Source organism: Crocodylus siamensis, chromosome 5 (assembly GCF_052110815.1).
Source record: "Crocodylus siamensis isolate JL-2025a chromosome 5, ASM5211081v1, whole genome shotgun sequence".
Taxonomy (NCBI): Eukaryota; Metazoa; Chordata; order Crocodylia; family Crocodylidae; genus Crocodylus; species Crocodylus siamensis.
In genome coordinates, this window is record NC_143399.1 from 118,279,155 (window position 1) to 118,293,568 (window position 14,414).

Sequence of the window (14,414 nt, forward strand, 5' to 3'; positions counted from 1 at the left end):
TGGAGCATTCTTGAGGTGGGGAGGCTCCAATTCACCTACCCCACCCTCCAGCTCTGGCTGGGGAACCCCTGAATCAAGCTCCCTCTGCTGCCTTTCCCCATTCCCATTCTGAAATGGGGACAGGCTAGGAGAGAGGAGGGCCATTGCTAGGATGAACCAGCTGCAGGTTTCCAGCCAGCAGCTAGATTCACCTCACCCCTGGAACCAACAATGTACTTCTGTTTGGTCCGGGGAATCATTGTAACTCAGAATGTTTCCTGTAAAGCCTTCTCAGTTATAGTGGGGAGCTGCATTTCTGTCTGCACCCCCAGAGTCAATATCTAGAAATAGACTACTCAAATCATGTTCAGCTCCTAGAGGAGGATTTAATCCAAGGCCTCTTATAAAGAGGTAAAAGGAAAAGAAAAATTGAAAAAACAGGCCTTTGGCCAAGGTGTCTATTATAAACTGAATCTGAGTAGTCGATTTATAGGAACTTACTAATAAAAGTAAGAACAGAGTCTTGTCTCCTTGATGTTATTGTGATTCATGGACACTGACCTATGTAGTAAGTGCTGGGAATGTACTCAAGCAGCTGAATTAGAAAATGTAAATGTGCAAATCAATGAGAGGTCATAGGAATCCTTCACTTTTCTCCTGGTAACCATTCACAAGAATGACTCAAGTAAAACTTTCACTATTTCATCAAGCAAACTTTGCTTTTTGCAGAAATGTCATGTTTTTCTAGCATAACATTGTATTTTACAAGTGGGAAAATGTCCTTTCCCTTTTCCACAAGACTTTAAAATTATATGTTTGGAATTTTTCACATAGCTCTGGGCTTTTGATAGAATGGGACATATGGGAGGAAATGGTTTACATTATGCATATATGATAAGATTATAAAATGTTACTGCCCGAATATAATTAAGAAGGCTGCAATGGGTTTTGTAAGTTCAGAACTCTTCGTAGAGATATCTTTGATTAGACCAACTAGAAAGTTGCAAACATTTTCTTTATCTGCAAGCTTTCAGACATACATGTCCTTCCTCAGGCATAGGAGAGTGCAAAGATTGTAAAACTACTCCCAGGTGGAAATGAAAATTCATATTTCCCAGAAGAGCTAAAAAGTGGTGTAAGATTTCCTGGCTGGAAAAGTTCATTTTATGCAAATTAGGCTCAGATAAAAGTTGGAGCAGTCTATTTACCTCCAGGAATTTAACAACTGAGTCTCTGTGATCCTTGCATCATAGCTGATAGCTTTTTAGAGCCTAGGAGATCTTTTGGGATGCCTAAAAGAGCTTGTAATTTCATTCAGTCAATCAAGAGGTTCAAGGATTCTGCTGGAAAGCTCAGTCTGTAAAATTTCTATTGGGAATAACTGCAACATTTTTCAACTGAGCTCATAAAAGTTGGTTTTATTTTTGGACCTTCTATTGAATCTTTTATTCTTCAGGGAGATCTGAAGAAGAGTAGAATGGTACCCATATGCATTTCAGAGAGAGGGGCAGGGGCAGCCATTTCAATGCATAATGTAAGCATGGTAAAAAGTAAGGCTGTCGAATGATTAAAAAATCTGATCACAGCTAGTTGTGCAATAAAAAAAATTAGTTGCAATTAATCACGATTTTAATTGCACAGCTAAAAACTCAAAATTAGGTGCAGAAAAACTCAAACTTATGTAAAATGATGCAGGTACTTTGTATGGTTGGGGTCTGTGTGGTATGTGTGTGTGTGTGGGGGGGAATTTGTGAAGGTGTGGGGGGTTCTGGGGATGTGTGTGGGATTTGAAGCCTGGGGAGGGGGGTACCCATATACCATGGCAGAATCTGGGATACTGTGGGTCAGGAGTGAGGGGCAGAAGCAGGGCTGGCGGGGGCTGTGGCTTGGGAGTGAGAGGCAGACACACACACACACACTGCCCAGTAGCTAAGTGTGTGTGGGGCATGGGGGAGGGAAGCAGCTACATGTCTCTGTCTGTGTCTATGCATGCCCCTCCCCCCCACTGCAGTCTTCCAGAGCCTGTGCCCAGGCTATCCTGCAGTCCTCTGCCACTGCTGCCCTGCAAGTCGGTCCAGGGGCGGCAGTGACAGTGGCAGAGTGAAGCCTGGGCTCAGGCTCCAAAACCACGTGCACGATTAACGCATTAAAAAAATGAATGAGAACAATGATTAATATGTTAATTGTGTGCATTAACAGCCCTAGTAAAAACCATACTAAGGGGAAGGGATCACAGAAATGGGCTTCCAACAATGCCATCAATGAAACTGTTGAAATAAATCATTAACTCTGATTATTTAAGTATAAATTACACTTTTAAAATTGTTAATACACGATGAAAGGTAGGTAAATTAAAATTTGGTGACAGGAGAGATTGGTCTCTTGATCTGAAGTTGAATAAGCAATATAATTAAACAGAAAATTTATGCTGGATATTTATCATGCTAAAGGGAAGATATAAGCAGGAGTAAATCTTAAAAAGCTGTTAATTTGTTTTGATGTGTGAGGACAGATTTAGTCTTTTAGCTGAATATTTCATCAGTAGGTTTTTTCATTATACATACTGTAGCTGGTCAATTACATATTTAATGTGCCCCAACACTCAGCATCTCTACTCTTCATATGTTCACTATTAAAAAAAAAGTGGAGGGCTTGAAATTATTACTTTATACTATACTGTCTTAACTAGTTCACAAGGAATTCTTTTCTCTTAAGCAACGTGGCCTAAATCTTTCTTTCCCTCCTTAGATGCATAAGGCAGCAAAAGGTGGCAGAATAATTAGCACAAACAGCACAGCATAACTATATATTTTGGCTTTTGATTTTGGTTTGGTATTTTTTCAGAGTTCCCTACCCTTTGCTCACCAAGATGCAGGTTCAGCTGAGACTGTCCCTCCTGCTCCTTCATGGTGCTGAGCAGCCCTGATATGCCAAGTGCCCTGCCCCTGCCTATGCCATTGCTCCTTACTCCCAACCCACAGCCCCTCATACATGTGGATGATGTCAGATCAACCTGGTGGCCTTCTACAACCAGGTCACCAAATCCTTACATGCAGGGGTAGCAGTGGAAATGGTCTTCCTGGACTTTCCGGAGGCCTTGGACACTGTCTCTCACCCCATTCTCATTAAGAAACTGGGAGACTGTGGTGTTGACACCTGGCTGGAGGGCTGCACACAGGGAGTGGTGGTGGATGGGTCATTTTTGACTTGGAGGGATGTGGAGAGTGGGGTTCCGCAGGGCTCGGTCCTCGGGCCTGCACTGTTCAACATCTTCATCAGTGACTTGGACGAGGGGGTAAAAAGCACCTTGTTCAAATTTTCTGATGACACTAAGATGTGGGGGGATGTGGGCATGCTAGAAGGGAGGAATAGGCTGCAACCAGACCTAGACAGGTTACAGGGGTAGGCGGATGAAAATAGGATGGGATTCAACACCAACAAGTGCAAAGTGATTCACCTGGGGAGGAATAACCAGTACCATACCTACAGGCTGGGGAACTCCCTTCTCATCAGTGCAGAGGCAGAAAAGGATCTTGGAGTCATCATTAATGCTAAGATGAACATGGGCTGGCAGTGTGGGGATCCAGTCAGGAAGGCCAACCATACCTTGTCATGCATCCACAGATGCATCTCAAACAGATCCAAGAAGGTGATCCAGTTCTGGGCGCCGCACTTCAAGAGGGATGTGGACAACATGGAGAGGGTCCAGAGGAGGGCCACTCGCATGATCAGCGGGCACCAGGGCAGACCCTACGAGGAGAGGCTACAGGACCTGAACCTATTCAGCCTCCACAAGAGAAGGCTGAGGAGGGATCTAGTGGCCTGTTACAAACTAGTTAGGGGGGATCAGCAGGCACTGCGGGGGTCCGTGTTCCCCCGAGCACTACCAGGAGTGACTAGAAATAACAGTCACAAGCTGGCAGAAGGTAGATTTAGGCTAGATATCAAGAGGCGGTACTTCATGGTCAGGGCGGCTAGGATCTGGAACCAACTTCCAAGAGAAGTGGTGCTGGCTCCTACCCTGGGGGTCTTTAAGAGGAGGTTACATGAACACCTTGCCGGGGTTGTTTTACCCCAGTACTCTTTCCTGCCATGGCGGGGGGTTGGACTTGATGATGTGCTCAGGTCCCTTCTGACCCTACAAACTATGAAACTATGTCATTATCAGGTAGGCAGGGGACACCTTGCCATGGCAGCGCAGCTGGTGAGAGGCTCCTAGCAGCAGTGGGAGCACCGAGCCGTTCTGCCCTGCTTTGCCCTCCCACGCTGGGTCCTGCCCACTGGGCTGGGGAGGCTTTGGGAGGAGGGAAGCAGGATGGGGAGCCCCAAGCCCTGCAGTGTGGCCCCCATTCCTCTCTTTCTGGTAATGCATGCAGCAGTGGGGAGCCACCCCCTCAACAAGCTGCTGGTTGGGCCCTGCAGCCATGCATTCTCACCTCAGCCCCGGGCCCTGCCCCAGCCACCAACCCTGCCCAACTCCCTCCCTCACTGTGGCCACCTCAATCTGCCCCCCACTGCATTGCCTATGCCCCCTTCCCATAGATTTACCTTCAGGCAGCTGAGGGAGCTGCTCTCCACCACTGTATTGCTCGCCACATGCATGTGTGCATGTGCACACACGCACATTGTCCCCCCGCCCCCTGCATCCCTTTCCCCCCAGCCCCATGCAGCCTCTTCCAGGCTGGAACTCTGCCAGCCTGCAAGGGCACACCTGCAGTTTCCCCACTGTTTTCTCCTTTAAAAGAGAAAATCCATGTTTTTCGGCAGCAAACAGAAAACCTGGGTCCCTTCTCATCAGTGGAATCTTATCCAATAATGGCACAATATCTTCCCCTGTATATGTGCTGCTGTGCTAGATATTGTCCAAGTCCCACTGAAATCAATTAAGACCTTTCCGTTGATTTGACTGAAAGTTGGATTAGTTCTGCACTGAACTGACTCTGGTTTTACCCCTTTGACTTGCCCTATGCCTGTAATAAGTACGCTATATAAACAAAAAAATTATAAGGTTCCTTTTCAGTTCATGTCATGTGCTCTACAAAATCCTGAGGTGCCGGTTGATAAACTCTTTATACATTTTAACAGTCACATTATTTTGTCTTTCTTATGTGGCATCCACATATGTATTTGTACACAGAATAAAAATAGTTTGAGGATTCCTATGAAGAGCGAAGTGTCCTTGAAGGATATCAGTTAATCACTAGCCAGTTAACCAGATAACTTGCCTCCAAGTTCACACATTCATTAAAGTCTTCCTGGGACATGTCTTCACTACAAACTTACTATGCGACAGCAAGCAGTACCTGCACAGGATAGGGACAGAAATTACACATAAATAAGTCTAAGTGACTAGAAAATGGTTCAAATCTGTAACTCAACAGAAGTTCAGTATACATAAACTGCTTTCAAAATGGCTGAAACCAGTTTAAGACAAGCCTGGATGGATGCAGTATCCAACTTTACTGAATTAGGTTAAATTGGTTTATTGAACGTCTGTTCGAGATCCCCTCCAGATTCAAGTTAACTCACAGTCTTCCAGCAGCCCAGGATGCTTTGAACCTCCATTGCAAACCCCACCTTGCAGGGTGGGCAGGCTAACCTTGGCCCAAGCTGTCTGCTCCAGCCAAGCAGGTAGGTGTGCTGTGGTGCCTTCTGGCTTTTGGCCTAGGCCACTGCAGGCACGTGGCTGCATTTCTGGAATCAAAATGGATGACGAGGTCCAACAGTCACAAATTCCTCCTAGACCATTTTAGGCTGGACATAAAGAAAACCTTCTTTACTGTCCGAGCCCCCAAGGCCTGGAATAGACTCTCTCCAGAGGTGGTGCAAGCACCTACTCTGGACTCTTTTAAGAAATGTTTGGACGCTTATCTTGCTGGGATCCTTTGACCCTAGCTGACTTCCTGCCCCTGGGGCAGGGGGCTGGATGTGATGATCTTCTGAGGTACAATGTCTATGAAATCTATGAAAAGTGCATGCCTGTTCACTTGCTTATTGGTTCAATCTATGCAGCTTAAACTAACTTGAAAAGATTGAATCAATTCAGCTTCAGGCTTTTGGACTGTCTATACTTAACCACACACACTGTAGTTCTCCAAGTGTGATACCTCCCTGCAAGCAGCATGGACGTATTTGTGAAGTATGGTGGGTTGTCTAATACGCTGTGTTAGTCACTGCTAAGAAGCCTTTCTGCAATACCAAACAAATGTAACTATGCTACTTCGAGCTTCAGAGATAATGTACACTGAGTGAAGCACTGTGTCTGACAACACCACTGCATGGCACAGTAAGGTTGAATACTGATGTGCCCTGGGAAAGTTTTATCAAGATAGCTTTACTGCAACTGTGCAGTTATAATATAGCATACATAAGCAATATGAAACTAAGGAGCATTATATACTTTTTGGGGAATAGAAGTTGCACTTGAAATATGTTTCTAGCAGAATGACCTATTAAAGCAAACATGTTTATTTACTTCCTGCTCTAATTAATTCCTGAAGGATATAAGAGCTGTCTTGGGTCTTTATACTCCAATTAACATCAGATATTCAGACATATTTACAAATGACAGTGCTTGCAAACTGCTGAATAAATTTGGGGCCTTTTGCATTTGGTTTGGTTGTTTGTGAATAAATGTTGTAAAATAAGGCTTCTGTACACAAGGCTCTGTGCACTGTGGGGAAAACCCTGATGCCACTGAGGCTTTTGGCATTAACTGACTTTTCCTATTGACTCAAACAGGGCCACGATTTTATATCCTCTGTCCAGGGTGGCCTTTACTCTGTGGTAAAGTTCTTCTGGGCTCCCCCTTCACCAGCAAGTAGCAAGCTTGGCTCCAGCTAGGAGAACCCATCATAAGCTCCCACAGCTGGCAGCCCCATTAACAGATCAGCAGGGATCCAGCTTTTCTGCTTGATGCAAAGAAATTCAAATTTCCTCCTTTAAAGGAGAAAAACATACATTTTCCTCTTTAAAGAAGAAAGCCACAGGAAATGGCAAGTTTCCTCTTGCAGGCTGACATCGTTGGAGGCAGGGGGTGCTACGTGTGGCTGTGTGCGCAAATACACATGGCTGGCATACAACCAGGCAGTGGGCTGTGGGCTGCTCTGGCAGTTGGATGGGGGGATTAGGGGCTGTCCAGGGAGCTGTGTGGGGTATATGTGTGTGTGGAAGGAGGGGAAAGTGTCTGGGTACTGGGGCTGTGCTGGGTCAGGGGTGCTGAGGCAGTACTCAGTGCCACTAGTGAGCCCAGCTCCATGCTGTTGGAAGCATGGCCTGCCCAGAGGTGCCTGCCCCTCCAGTGGGGGAAGGAGGGAGGGGAGGTCCTTCAGGGGTGGCAGGGAGCTGCATGACTGGGCCAGCGGCACTGGGGGCTGATGCCCATGCTCTCAGGGTTCGGGTGACTGGGAGATGCTGCCTGGGGGGGTGGGCAGGCTGCCTGGAGGGATGCGGGAGCCCCGGGCATCGCCTCCTCCTTCCTACAGCCCATGCTGCGGTCAGACTCACTCAGTCACCACCCGCATTAGCTGCAGCTGCCATGGGCACCACACTCCAGCTCAGGAGGGATGGGGTCTGGAGCCCCATACCCTCCTCATGCTGCCAAAGCATGGCTGGGCTGGAGCTGCGCTCCACTTCATGCTGCTGGTCCTCTCTTGCCATGTCCCAGGCCCAGCCCCAACCATCAGCGTGGGGCAGGGTGTGGTGCCCCAGCATCTGCTTGTGGTTCTGTATGAGGTGCACTGCATGCACCTCATGCTGGAGGCCGTTCCCACAGACCACCATCCTGTGAGTCTGCACAGGGCCAGGTGGGGCAGGGGCACCTGGGGGACCCCATCTGGCAGGGCTGGAGGCTATGGATCAGGAGTGAGGGATACTGGCATGGCTGGAGGGGGCTGTGGTTTGGGAGTGAGGGGCAATGTGGGGAGGGAGGACTGTGGGTCGCGAGTGAGCAGCACCAGCATGGCTAGGTGGTTGCGGGTTGGGAGTGAGGGGATCTGGTATGGATGGCAGGCTGTGGGTTGGGAGTGAGGGGCACCAGGGGGGCAGGGGACTTGGGTTGGGAGTGGGGGGCACTAGCATGGCTGGGGGATGATTGGAAGTCACCTGGGAGCACCAATCAGCTGTGGGGGGAGCAGGGGACCATGCATCGGGTGTGAGTGGCACCAGCAGGGCTGGGGGTGGGGGGGTTGGGGAGCTGTGGCTTGGGAATGAGGGGCAACGGCAGGGGCAGGGACAGGACACTGGCATATCAGGGTTGCTCAGCGTCACAAAGCAGCAAGGTGACAGCCACAGCTGGACCCATGTCCTAGTGCGTGAAGGGGGCAGGGGGAGCTCTGATTTTCCATAATAAAAAAATACAAAATCAAACTCCAAAATATTTTGAATTTATTATGATTGAGACAATCAGGACTTATAGTAGAAATGATATCTTTTATTAGACCAACAAGACTTTGCAAAAAAAATTCTTTAATTGCAAGCTTTTGGGCACAAGCACTGTTCATCAGGCATTAGAGAAAAGACTGTAAAAGTTTTAAATCCTATGAAATATGAACTTTCATTTCTACTCAGGAGAATTTTTACAATCTTTTCTCCAATGCCTGATGAACAGTGCTTGTGCTTGAAAGCTTGCAATTAAAGAATTTTTTTTGCAAAATCTTGTTGGTCTAATAAAAGATATCATTTCTACTGTAAGTCCTGATTGCCTTTTCCTCTAGACCAATATGGCTACAACCTGGATATCTTATAATGACTGAGGCACTGGTAAGCTTTAAAATTGTAAATATATCAATAAAACATTGTGTTAAATTGATACCTACATATATATAGATAGTGGTGTTGCATTTTAATCGTGGAAAAACATGGATTTTGGGGTTGTTAATCAGATAATTTGCAATTCTTAAGCAGAGAAAACCAGGATCCCTGCTGATCAAAGTTCCCAGCTGGGGGCTACGGGGGGGTTGGGGGGGAGGGCACCATGAACTCCCCTGTCTGGGAGCTCCAAGCATTTGACCATGGTTCCCAGCCCTGGGAGTGCATGGTGCGCCCCTCTGCCTGGGAACTCCGATCAGCTGACCAGGTTTCCAGCGGGGGGAGCACATGGTGTGTCCCCTGGCTGGAAGCTCCAATCACCTGGCAGCTCCAGTTAATCGTGCCTTATGTTAATATCTGTAGGGGCCTAAGAAGAATGAGGTTCTGAAACCTTTATTGCCCTCAACAGGTTTTCAAAAAGGCTCTTATTGGACTGAGATATTATAGTGAAGTTGTAGGATGCCAGGTAATATCTACTGCAAGATTTTCAAATGTTTTTATGCTACTATGACCCTTGTATCAAATAAACTTAAAGTGAGACGTATGCACCTAAACAATTTAGAAGCTTTTGAAAGTGTCACTGGTAACTATTAATAAAGTGCACAATTTTTGTAAGCCTTGGAGGAAAGAAGAGGAAAGAAGCTGCTGATGTTAAAGATGCTTACTGGGGGATGATGGTAGCTGAGTACCCACTAGATTTATTGTGTCAAATGATTCTTACAAAAATAACTTCCATTTATCAAACCCACCACACTTGTACCTCAACATGCCTGAAAGCTTTGCAGATACAGATTGCTTCTCACCTACCACTGAAATGTAGGTACCTTTGGGGCAGAAAAGAAGCCACCATTTTGTATAAGTAACTCTACCCAGCAGTGTCTGTAGATGGAGAAATGGTAAGAAAAATAGCCAGGTGAAACTACACAGAGCTCAGACTGTAGGTATCCTAGTCATAACTTGGCTGGTACTCTAATGCCATCCACATTTCTGGAAAACAATTAATTACAAGGACCTAAATCTGATGTGTCATCTAACAGATCGAACCAGCATAAGCATACCAGATGGATGCAACAGCCAATATTTAGTGTCATATGAGCACATATTCCCTGAGGCTCTCTACCTACTGACTAGTTAATAAACAAGCCATTAGAAAAGGAGCCACCTGAGATAAAATACTGGAGGTATCAAGAAAGAAAGAGTGTAAATATGTCCTTCAGGAAAAGCCACAAAGCCTGACATACTTGTCCTGCATAATCACATATTCTCACTAGTCTGTTTCAGAACAGTAAACTATTTGTTGCATCAGTTTCTTTTGTACAGGTTTGTGATTTCTAACACCTTAAACTCCTTCGAAAACAAAATGAAAATAAAACCACAGCACTGAAAAATCTGACATGCAAATAACCCAGGGCTCATCTGAATGAGATTGATGGAAGCTGGCAAAGGGATCCTGGTTGTACCTGAGTTTTACAGCAAGATTTGCACTGACTGCTGATGGGCTACTTTATTGCCTGCTGTCATTATAATTGCATTTTGAAAAGGCTTCTTATAGAGAACACGACACTAGAGACATGTCTTTAGGAGAGATAAGCATGGCCAACATCCATCCTATCCTATTTCCATTCAATTAGGGGGAGAAAAGATTTTTAAAATGAACATTTTTTCATAGGCTTCCTTTCTGTTTTATATAGTGAGGTGGAACTACTTAGCTATCAGTGTCTTGGAATTCTGCAGACTGTTGGGAAGATCCACGCCTGGGACATGCATAATGGGATGCGACTGGTCTCACCCCAGCTTAAGTCAGGAAATAGGACAACTAAAGTCAAAAGTGCAAAAGTGGTGACATATCAAAATCAAATTTACTAGATTCAAAATATTAAAGGCAACATTATAGTTTGACACTGACATAACTACCACAGAAGATAATCACTTCTGTTGAATAAACACTGACAAGTACCATTTTTTGTATATAATTTTGCTTGGCCTTTGTAAAAGCATTTTTGACAAAAAACAGGCTACCCAGACTACATTTGGCCTAAACCTTTAAGGCAACTGCACTTGCAACCCCAGAGGCACACCACATCCATCCATCTCCCCTCATCTACAGAGCTGGTCATCTCATCATAGAAGGAAATCAGGTTGGGCAGGCATGACTTGCCCATGATGAACCCATGCCGACTGTTCCTAATTACCTTTTTCTCCTTCTATTGCTTAGGAATGGATTCCTTAAGAATCTGCTCCATGATTTTTCCAGGGACTGAGGTGAGGCTCACTGGTCTGTAGTTCCCTGGATCCTCCTTTTTCCCTTTCTTAAATATGGGCACTAAATTTTCCTATTTCCAGTCATCCAGGACCTCTCCTGATTGTCATGAGTTTTCAAACATGATGGCCAATGTCTCAGCAATCACATCAACCAGCTCCCTCAGCACCCTTGGGGTGCATCCCATCTGCCCCCATATATTTGCATACATCCAGCTTTTCTAAGTAGTCCCTAACCTGTTCTTTCACCCCTGAGGGCTGCTCACCTCCTCCCCAAATTGTGCTGCTGGGTGCAGTAATCTGGGAGCTGACCTTGCCTGTGAAGACTGAGGCAAAGGCACTGAGCACTTCAGCCTTTTCTGCATCCTCTGCCACAAGTTGCCTCCCCCATTTGGTAAGGGACCCATACTTTCCTTGATGCTCCTCTTGCTACCAACATATCTGTAGAAATCCTTCTTGTTACCCTTCACATCCTTTGCTAGCTGCAACTCCAACTGTGCTTTGGCCTTCCTGGCTTCATCCCTGCGTGCCCGACCAATGCTCTTATATTCTTCCCTAGTTATTTGTCCAAGTTTCCACTTCCTATAAATTTCCTTTTTGTGATTTAGTTTACTGAAGAGTTCCCTGCTAAGCCAAGCTGGTCTTCTGCCACACTTGCTTATCTTCCTGCACATCGGGGTCATTTGTTTCTGCACTCTCAGTAAGGCTTCATGTTGGGTATTCAAAGTTTGAGTCCTGTAAAGTCACCAGTCAGTTTAGAAATCTTATCCTTAATCTCTCTATGCCATAGTTCTCCAATTATAAAATGCCACTTCTATTCTACTAACATTTTCCTGCCCTGTCTATTTCTATTGTAAGACTTCAGGGCCAGGACTGTCTCTTACTGTATGTATACAGAACAGACATACTAGAGCTCCAGGCTTTATTGAGGCACCTGCATGCTATCAGAACATTAATGCTAATGAAATGATTAAAGTGAGTCATAGAAATGCTGTGCAATATCATTTAGCATAAAAACAGAGCTGGATCACCATTTCTGTGTGATATTATTCACAGCATATTGATCAGATATAGAGGTGAAGTATAGCTCTGCTTGTAGTTTTCTTATTTCTAAGCTCAAAACTCTTGGAGGAAAAGGTTTCACCTTAGGACAAGGACTTGTAACCAAGGTTAATGGCTTACAGTTCAGGGTGGCCAACCTGTGGCATGAGCAGTTAGGGAAGGGACAGGCAGCACAGCACAGTGAGCACGGTAGATAGCACAGGGAGCAGAAAACAGAGCAGCAGCTTGGTAGGAGAAAGGGATTGGAGTGGCACTTGGAGGTGTGGGGGTGCAGGGCTTATTTATGCCATGTCTGCTGAAAAGGTTAGCTTCCACTGATTTAGTGAATATGCTGGGGATTGAAATGGTTGTAGCATCATTAAAACTGTAACTTTTGAAAATGAAAGTTAAGCTGTGGTCCCTTTTGCCTTTCCTTTCTTTAGGTAAACCTTAAAACCCCCTAGAATGTTAACTAAAAAGTGAAAAACAGTAAAATAATCCACATGATTTAAACTAGAAGAAGGGATGAAGTATTGGACTATGTGGGAGATACTGTTGATCACAAAATGCCAACCAAATTTTCAGATACCAGCCACATAAATTCACAGGAGTTGTGACTTCTCTGCAATTCACAGAGTTATAGTTGCCTGTACCCCTGGAAGTATGCTTGAATGCTCCAAATGAAAAGCGCTAGTACGAAATCCATGTGTACTGCTAACATATGGGCAGGGTTCATGAATGTAAAGGAGTAAATGCATCATTACCTCGTTCTTAAATGTTCTGTTATCTTTACATTAAATTATGCATGATTTTACTGTGGTAGTTAGCACCTACAGAATTTGAACCAAACTGACTTCATTGAGATAGTTTGCCTAGGTACAGTCACAAGCAGAACTAAGACCTACAGGCAGTTCCATATGATTGTCTTTCCCTCCACAATCCTCCAAAATGTTTTCAGGTGAGGTGAGGAACAATTATAAATGAGACAGGTCATTCACTTAAGAAAAAAGAACAGCTGGCTTCTATTTGCAGAAACTAATTACAGAGTGACAGAAAACGGTATGAAAAATAAAGTCTAAATGAATTCATTACTTACAATATTTCCAAAGAAAAAACCCGGTGACTAATTCTTTTGCACACAGTGGGTCTGATTCCAGTAGGTAGAGCTGCCTGGGCAAAGTGAGGACAGAGTGGGCATAACATTTCTACTACTGTGATTTTGTACAAGACCGAGGTGAATCAGGCTTAATGGAAACTGATCTTTGTTTTCCACAGCTAAAACAAGGACAGTTGGATGCAGATTTTAGGTCAACTGATGCCTGGAGAACAAAACCCAAATGTATTATATTTCAAAGCCTTTATATCAGCCACAGAGAAGGTGAAGACTAAATATGCTGACAGACGCTCAATTGCTTTGGATCCTTTCTTCAGTTGCTGTAGGGCAACAATATTAAAGATGAGAATGAGAGGGCTCACACGCAGTCAGTGGAACTGGGGGCGCTGAACGAAGAAGCTAGAAGCCATAATTAGGTCCTTGCATTGTATTCCCTCTCCCGCTTCAAATTCTGCCTGCAATGGAATGGCAGTAAGTGACTCAGATGTCCCCACAAGACTGGAGAGGACAGAGATTTTGTCAGGGCAGCAGCCAAGTTTCATAATGCCTCAATCTCAGTTACTCTAAAGCCACTCTCTACTACCCCAGAGATGCACGGAGGCCTTACAATGAGAGTAAGTTACATTTAATTACATTTAATGCTACAACTTCAATAAGGGCAGAGGTTAGCCAATGCAGAGCACTTCAGAAAAATCCTGTTCTCAGTTTCCAGGAGGGCACATCGCTCTTTGCACAGGTATTACATATGCTCCACTCTGAGTGCGGCTGGCCTCACCAGCTGGTACAGGATGGGAGACTAAGGCCATGTCCTGTCCCCTCCTTTGAGATGTCAAGCACTGGCAATCTAGCTACATTCACATAAGTCCTAAGGGCAGGAGCATTCAGTGATGGGACTTATGATCTGATATTCTCTGTTCTCACTGGTACCTATTAAGTCTTTCCAATAAGGCATAGACAACTTTAGAATATTTCTTCAAGGTGATGTATAAATGTGCCAAAATTGCCTGTAATTTATAGATCCGTGGACAATTTTCAATCACACAGATTCCTTTTGTTTGCATGCTATCTATTGTACCTCACATTATGTTCTCTTTTTCTAATAACACTGCAAGAACTTCAGTCAGGCTAACAGCAGCATTCAAAACTGATGAATTAATATTTTTCAGTAGTGGACTAGGTAGGCTTACCTATAATAATAAACATCCAGATAAAT

The 14,414-nt window shown here is 44.9% G+C and overlaps 1 protein-coding gene across 5 annotated transcripts in view; it reads right to left on the reverse strand.

The window, feature by feature from the left end:
* Nucleotides 1-14,414, reverse strand: part of HECW1 (HECT, C2 and WW domain containing E3 ubiquitin protein ligase 1) — a 406,215-nt gene that overhangs the window by 118,900 nt on the left and 272,901 nt on the right. The gene's annotated exons all lie outside the window — the stretch shown is intronic.